Genomic DNA, 8,984 nt, shown 5'->3' with positions numbered 1-8,984 from the left:
ACGGAATGTACTCTAGTAAAAGTACGAAAGTATTGGCTATATTTGTTTGCGTTGCGAGCTATTAACAAGCTCGCAACGCATTGTGTTTAATGTATGTTTTGTAATAATATTCAAAGTAACTATACTAAAGTTTTCAAATAAATGTAGTGGGGTAAATGTACAATAAGTTATATTACACAAATTGTAATTATGTTCTTGAGGTAATTGTTTATCCCTCAAAATCACGAACTCTAATTCGACCTTTGGGCTACAAATAAGTCAGCTGTGGAGAAGGCCTGTATGTACCCTCTAATAGTTGCAAACGATCCATTTAGTTCCATTTGTACCCTCTTAGGTACAGTAAAATTGAGAAACCAGTAAAAATCGAGAAATTGAATGGGGGTGCGGTTGAGCAATAATCATATATAAGCTCCATGATGTTTGATATAAAGCTGCTCTGATTCTCTTCATTCATGTGGGAGTCTTGGTTTTGGACGTCGAGGACAGTACAAAATGTCATGATTTATTGATTAAATATTGTTTTGATGTCACTCATTCTCATCTTTGTATTACTATGACAAGTTGAGTTGGACAATAATTTCATGACTGCTAATTATGTACTGTACGTTGTTATGACAATAAACTTCAACTTGTTTCATTAACTTCAACTAACTTGAAAATCATACCTGTCCATTATTTATATTTTTATCTGTGATTTATAATAACATCATGATTGTGTAAGATTTTTGCTGATTATGACTCAATGTTCAACATTGTCCAGTGTCCTAGCTGGTAGGGAATTCGTAAAGATTGTGCACTTTTTGTGACTACTTTGATTGTTGGCATGGTGGTTTTCAACAACCATCGCAAACATAATTCATAGAAGATGGTTTCAATGGATTATGTTACTATTGGGTATGCTAAATAATATACAAAAAAATCTGACCGGTCTGAACTGAGTGGTGCTGTACTGTACTTGTGCTGTACGTACTGTAGGTTACTGTACTGTAGGCCTACAAGCTCTCCGTGTGTGTGTGTGTGTGTGTGTGTGTGTGTGTGTGTGTGTGTGTGTGTGTGTGTGTGTGTGTGTGTGACCCCCCAAAATTATCATATTTGAACTAATAAGGACCCCCCACCTTGGCGAGCATTTGGAATTGTAGTTGGAGTTGAGGCATTACATTTAAAGGTATATTCACTTAATTCAAATATCACTTATTTTTTCTTATTTGTTGGATAATCCTCCCTACTATAGAGTGTGCTGACCATATAAGGAGATCCTCCCTGTCCCCAGTGAGGCCCTGGGGACAAGAAACCCTAGTTTCAGTTTTGGTGGCGGGTGACTAAGCCTTCATCCAATCAAGATGAGAGGGGCCTTCCTCCAATCATGATCGAGTGGGGGTGGGCCTTGGTGTACATGCTGTTGGCCTGTTGCACTTCCCCCCACTGTAGAGCGTGTGCATGTGCACATTTCGTTACCGGGCGGACTGGGTGGTTTTCCAAATCACCCAAATCACTGAATGCTCCTTTAACTCTCTTCCATTGTGAAAGTAGACAATCTGCTTGCTGATGCAGTCAACTATAATATGTGATAACACAACTTCACAGAAATTAAAAAAGGTCTGTCTATACAAGATCTCCTTCCACTTCAAATGAATCATCAGTGCTTATTATCAAGAGCTGAAGTCGCTTAAAGGACCACTTCACCACTTTTCAACTTCTCTTCCTATAATTGGTCCTAACTAATGTTCATGATAAAATACCACAATTTTTTTCTACTCAGTCTGTGTCTCATAGGAGGGCTGTGGGCAGTTCAGAAACCCGTCCACCAGTGACATCATCGATGGTGAATCCAAGCTAATAGAAACGGCAGGCTTTCTTTTCCTGAAAAGTTGCAATGCAAAAGTTGAAGCCATCGTTCTCACGATAATAAAAATCGAAATATATTTTAAAACAAATCTTGTTTAAAAAAATAATCTGCCTAATGATGATGTCACTGGTGGACGGGTGTCCAAACTGCCCAAAGCCCTCCTATGAGACACAGACTGAGTAGGAAAAAATGGTAAGAGATGTTGAAAAGTGGTGAAGTGGTCCTTTAACAACCATTTAATCTCCATGCAGAGAACGTGTGACAGCAGCAACAGCAGCCAGTCAGAAGAATGAAACATGGGGACAGGAGTTAGGATACTGTTAAGAGCAACATAATAATAAATTAGTTATTATGAATCTTTAAAAAAAATCATTACATTTAGTGGGCTGTAATCGTGACATTGTATAGCCATTTTAAAGTTTAAAATATAACTTTATTTAAATGACTTTCTAAACGCTGTGTTGTAGGCAGGTTGCACTGCTTTTGTCCACTTGGGGGCGACACAGACTATAATAAAAAGAAATACAGCCAGTGAGAATGAAACCCAGAGGAACAAGGATACTCGTGACAAGTGAGCCATTGATCATTCATTTGAATCAGCTGTCTGTGGAGGGAGATCTTGTAGGGTAAGTAGGCAGATAGTCAGGGAATAACCTTATGCAGGCAAAAATGTAGGCTACTACATTTAATTATGCCTTATGCAGGGTTCGGAAGGTTACTTTTCTATAAATTGTAGTCAGTAACGTAATCCGAGTACCACAATTTAAAAAGTAACGTAAAGTTACTTTCAGTTACTTTTGGATTACTTTTAAGCAAACCTCTATTAAATTACATAAAACAAGTTTTACCATTGATAACCAGAGCAGAATGTTTAGCCTATATAAAATTAAGAAAAAACTAGAGAAATATTGTTAAATCAGTGGTTCTCAACCTTTTTACAAGTACCACCTCAGAAAATATTTGGCTCTCAAGTACCACCATTATGATTCATGTTAAAATGTAGTCCTATTCAGCTAGGCACAGGTTTGCACAAAAGGCAAATTAATTCCTAATCATTATAATAATAATTCCTAATCATTATAATACATATACAAATATAAATAATATATGTATTTAAGGCATGCTGACTGGTCCTGCACCCAGCCGTGGTTCCAGCGAGCCTTCGTTTGGCCATATCGGTAGGCAGAGTGGTGTTGAGCGAGCTCGAGCTGCCTCCGTTCCAGTCCCAGGACCCAGTGCCTCCGTTCCAGTCCCTGCACCCAGCCGTGCCCGCGGGCGGTCAGTTGGCCGCAGCCGTAATGCTAGCCCGGTCCCTGGGCAAAGTCGTGTCGGGCGAGCAGCCTCCATTCCAGTCCCAGTCCCTGCACCGAGCCGTGCCGTGCCAGCGGGCGATTAGTTGGCCGCAGCCGTAATGCTAGCCCGGTCCCTGGGCAAAGTGGTGTCGGGCGAGCCGCCTCCATTCCAGTCCCAGGACCCAGTGCTCCGAACCATGGACGTGGAAGAGGCCGAGCCCGGGGCCGGGGTGAGCGTCTCCCGAGCACGGCGGGTCCTGGTCAGGCAACTGTTGTAATCTAAATACGGGACCCTCGTCCGGGTTGACAGACAGGTAGTGTGTGCAGGCTGGGTGGTGTGTGACAATCCTGTTGAAGTATTACTTTGGTACGGCGACTACGGCGGCGGCCGGCGGGTACCCGGGAGAACAAATTAACGAGACACGAGACAGTATCACGCTAAGGTTCACAAAGTTTATTACACAAACATGAAACATATATAGTGCTGGATCATAATGACGTAACAATAAGATATGAGACAGAAGAACGTGCCTACTGCAGCCAGGCTGACCTTGCTGTCGCCTAGATGTCTCTCGTAGCCTATCTATAAAGAATGCTACAGTACCGGCAGTACACAATACACATCAAGTACACTGTATCTCAAGTTCAAGTACATAGACTAAGATGTACTGTGCATGGGCTAATATCACAACAGCAACCATGTTCGACTATTTCGCTGCCCTCCCCGACGCCGACACGGGGTCCGAGATGTCGGATGAAGAACCAGCTGAGCCATTGACTACCCCGGAGAGTAGGGACATACCATCCATCTTTTCCACACCCACTAGTGGAAGATCCCTGACCGACCGGGACGTGTTGGAGAGTCCATACAACTCTCAGAAGTCCACTGCCGATCCATCAGGTTGGTGCATATATCATGGTTTATTTCTTTCGTTTATTTTGTTGTTAGAATCCACCCCCGTTCTCTCTGTGTGTGGCGGTGATGAATGGTTCTAATGCGTTATAGTTGTCTCCCTCTCTCTCGGTGTGTGTGTGTGTGTGTGTGTGCGCGCGCGTACACACACACACACACTCCCGTTCTCTCTGTGTGGTGGTGGCGAGCGACACAACTTTATTTATGATGATCATGAACCCCGTTCCAATGCGTTGTGGTTCCCTCGCTCGAGCTGTTTCGGTTTGTGAAAAGGGTAGATCGCCCACCGTTAGGGGGCCGTAGAGCGGCCCCGGAACGGTGAGGATCTACAAGGATCTCCTTGTAGATCGCTCACCCGTCGCTCACCTCGCTCGAGCTGTTTCGGTTTGTGAAAAGGGTAGATCCTCACCGTTCCGGGGCCGCTCTACGGCCCCCTAGCGGTGGGCAAAGGCAAAGGCAAGGGTAAGAGAAAATACATTTGTTTTGCTTTATTTCAAAACCTTTACACATCACATGTGACTTTATTCGTCAGAATTGCCAGCATAAGAGCATCATTGCCATCTAGTGGTTGTTGATCAGACTACACGTTCATTCTGTTTGCCTAAATGTTTTCTGTGTGGACATCAGCACATTATTTATTTTACTTATTTATTCTAAATACATGTAGGCATGTGTAGACCGCTTATCTGTACTCGGGTCATGGGGGCAACAGCTCCACCAGATGTCACAACAGTATTGCATTTTATTGTAAGTACATGTAGGCCTATTGTAAATGCATATATTGTATTTCTATGATTCACAGGCCGGGGAAAGGGCAGTGTCCGTGAGGAGCCAGTGTCTCCTGGCTGGCGTGGTACGGAGCAAGTTCCTTGGCAGCCTAAGGACATTCCATTCACTGCTACACCTGGGCCGATCAACAGTGCAGCGGAGCTAGAGTCAGACCAGCCAGTGGACTTCTTCAGCCTGTTTGTGACTGATGAGCTATTGGATATCATAGTCTATCAGACAAATGTCTACGCAGAGAAGTCCATTGCTGAAATGCCATTCATGCCACACTCCAGAGCCCACGACTGGGTGCCTGTCACCAGGGAGGGACTAAAAAGTTTTTTTTTCCTGTCCGGTCTAGTTTGGAAACCAGCAATTGAACTTTACTGGTCCACAGAGGAGATCACCGCCACCCCATATTTCGCCAAGGTCATGGCTCGCAACCGATTTCAGAACATTATGCGCTTCATCCACTTCAACGACAAGTTGGATCCAAATGACAGGCTCCACAAAATACGCCCCATCTTCGACTACATGGTGACAAAGTTCCAGTTTCAGCCTTCACAGAAGATCAGTATCGATGAAGGGACATTGCTGTTTCGTGGCCGTTTGAGCTTCAGGGTGTATTCGCCGAACAAGCCAACTCGTTATGGAATTCGAAGCTATGTGGTATGTGATAGTGACACTGGTTATGCTTTCAACATGCGGCCTTATTGTGGAGAGCCTGGTGTCTTGATTGAGATAGTTCCCTCACTCCTAGGACGCCTAAAACACCATGGCTACACATTGTACATGGACAATTTGTATAACTCTGTCGCCATGTGCAACCTGCTGCTTGAAATGAAGACCCATGTCTGCGGAACACTCCGGAGAAACAGAGGGGCCCCACCAGAAGTGGCACAGGCATCCAATTCCACCCTGGAAGTCGGGGACAGAATCGTGAGACACAGACACGGTTCTGACTTTGGCAAGAAGAGACACCAAGGTAGTGCGCATGGTGATGACCTTCCACCCAGATGAGATGGTTGACATCCGCAGATGGAAGAAAAAAGAAGGCCTGACTACTGTTGCCAAGCCGGTCTGTGTGAAGGAATACAACAACGGCATGAATGGTGTGGATAAGTTGGACCAACGGATTTCCTACTATCCCTTCATCCGAAAGTCCTACAAATGGACCAACAAGTATGTATTTTATATGATGCAAATCTGCATTTTCAACTCCTTCGTCCTGTACCAGAAGAGAAATCCTCAGGGAGCTGTGAAGGACATGATGACCTTCATAGAAAGTCTGGTCAAGGCGTGGACTAGCCCCACAAAACCAACCAGGGCACCAAGGGGGCGTGACCCTCGGTCCAGGCTCTCTGCACGCATCGCACCTCTGACAACAGCCCATATTCCGGTGAAAATTCAACCAGCACCCGGTGCCAAAAAACAGAACCCAATGAGGGAATGCAGAGTCTGCAAAATGAAGAACAAGCGGAGTGAGACGAGATACCAGTGTGCTGCTTGTTGTATGCCACTGCACAGAAAGCTCTGCTTCACCCACTATCACACACTGCCTGACTATGCAAATGCCAGCCGTGCAGGGTCGGCCTGAGAACTTTACACACACCACACACACGCACGCACACGCACACACACACTCCTACTTTTGTGTGATTGCCTGATTGGTGTATGTAAATGTAGTGGGTTGAACTTGACAGGTTGCCCCTAGCAATGCCACGCCCCCCCTCATCATCAGGCTAATTAATAGGAGCTGTGCATGGCTGGCATGTAGCTGGAATTGTTTGTCTGTTCGTGGGGGTGCGTGCGGGAGTGCCTCGTGCTTGAGGTACCGTATATGTGCCTATGTGTGTTTATTGTTTAAATGTTTATCACTGTTTAGTGTCTTACCATGGTCCTGACTCTGCAGGTGCTCGCTGCTAACCCCCCCCCCCCCCTTACCTGTTTGCCCTCGTTTGCTTTGCAAGCGGAAGCATTCAGACAGTCCTGGGCCATGGGCACGTCTGCCGTCGTTTGCCTTGCAAGCGGAGGCATTGTCCTGGGCCGTGGGCACGTCTGCCGTCGTTTGCCTTGCAAGCGGAGGCATTGTCCTGGGCCGTGGGCACGTCTGCCGTCGTTTGCCTTGCAAGCGGAGGCATTGTCCTGTGATGTGGGCACGTCTGCTCAATATGTGTTTGAACCGTTTAACAGAGGTAAGGCAGTTCTGCTACTAAACTATAGTTTGATTTCAGTTAATGTCCAGGTATTAATGATATCCTTTTGTTTGTATTAGGAGAACTCAATCCAGTCTGCCTTGCCTCTGCTGTTTTTGTCCTCCTTTATTTTGGTTATGATTTCGTTTTGTTTTGGTTTATTTTGTTTGGTGCAAACCTAGCTCTCATGAATTGATGCCATAAGGCTTGAACATAACGTTATATTGGGCTCTGCCTCAGTTTATAGTAGTGCCAGTAGCTAAGGGTGCTGTAGTTGTAGTCCCGACAGGTGGTGGGTCACGTGGTCCTGTAGGCTGTCTTGGGGTTTTAGCTATAGTGCATGATTGTTTAATGTGAGACCAGTGATGTGTGTATAATTGTATTCTCTTTTCTTTCAGTGCTTTATGTGAAGTGTGCGCTCTTTTGGTGGCGGTGACCTTCCCCCTCACTCCCTCACTCCCTGCCTTCCTCCTGTCAGCAAGGACACCTTGGCACCCCCTGACTACTGGTAGTTTTACGATATTAGGCTCTGCCTTTTTTAGATCCTTTTGATAATGACCTGTGATAATAAAGTCACTTTTAAATAACATTTTGTATTAAACTACAACATAATTAAATAAATACATTGTCTAAACCTACCCTCTTCTTACAGTCAACTCAAGTCATTTCTCATTTCATTCTGCTATAACTTATCAATAAAACCATATATATTACTTTAAACTGGAACTGCACGTCTCTGCTCCCATTCTTATATCTGCCCAGTGGGCTTGAAATCTGTATTGTGTATTATATTCTCTGGGTGAAATTCCCATTGTGGCGTAGTCTGGCTCTGTTTCCGGGCCTTAGTGCCCAGGTTACATAAAGAAGCTTTTTCCTTTTTTCTTTTCTTTTTCTTATTACTGTTTTATGTGTACAAATAAAAAGTTCAAGTCCATTCGGCTTGATGGATAGTCACAAGTGGTTTTCTCCTGTTTCTTGAAGCTCTATTGAACTTTATAAAAGGAAAACAAGCTCTATTGAATTGACTTTTGCTAAAGAATGCAACATGCTAGAAACATAATAGTTTTTTCTGGGTAAAGAGGAAATACTCCCCTTTCAATTGGTATATTCCGTGACATGTTCACATTATTACAAAAATATGCTATGGGTACAGTATATAAATGTGACTGGTCAAAGCTTTGAGATGTTTTTCTAAAGTGTTGTACTCATTCAAATGGCTACATTTTGAAAACATGATAAAAATTGTATCTCTTTTCCTGGTGAAAGTAGAGTCTTACAGCTTTCATTTGATATATGGTATGTCTCTGTCACTATAATAGAGGATATGCTGTGGGCATAACAAGTGTGCTGCAAACAAATGAGAATAACTACAAAAGCAGTTTCCCAGAGGCCTGTTTAGGGTGAAACCGATGTGTATAAAACTGCCTGTATCTAAAGAATGCAACATGCTAGAAACATAATTATGTTTTCTGAGTAAAGAGGAAAGACCCCTCTTTCATTTGAGACATTTCGTGATATTGTCACATTATGACAAAATATGCAATGGGTCTTCAAAGTTCTTTATAATTTCCGGCAAATGAGAAGTATGACTGGGATCAATTAAGGCAGTGAAACTGTTTTAAACAAACATTAGATTCCCGTTGACAATGAATGGATAATTTTACGTCACAGTGTCTGAGCAAACAGGCATAGTGTATACTTAATCATAGTCATGATGATGTATGATGATAAGAGCGCCCCTCACTTTCAAATGTGTTACTTTCTATGTTGCTGCTGTCTCCTTGGGGAGACAATTTTGTATTGAAGATCTGAATGATGATATATATGATGCATATAAAATGTATTGTCTACCCCGGCAATGACAATAAAAACAATAAGTTAAAAAAAAAGAGCGCCCCTCACTTCACACAGGTGTGATTTTGTTTTGTTTCTTGGTGAAATATTACAGAACAGTACCTCACATGGACCATATG

Source organism: Electrona antarctica (assembly GCF_951216825.1).
Source record: "Electrona antarctica genome assembly, chromosome: 24".
Taxonomy (NCBI): domain Eukaryota; kingdom Metazoa; phylum Chordata; class Actinopteri; order Myctophiformes; family Myctophidae; genus Electrona; species Electrona antarctica.
The sequence above is the reverse complement of the archived record's forward strand: the minus strand, read 5'-3'. Positions refer to the sequence as shown.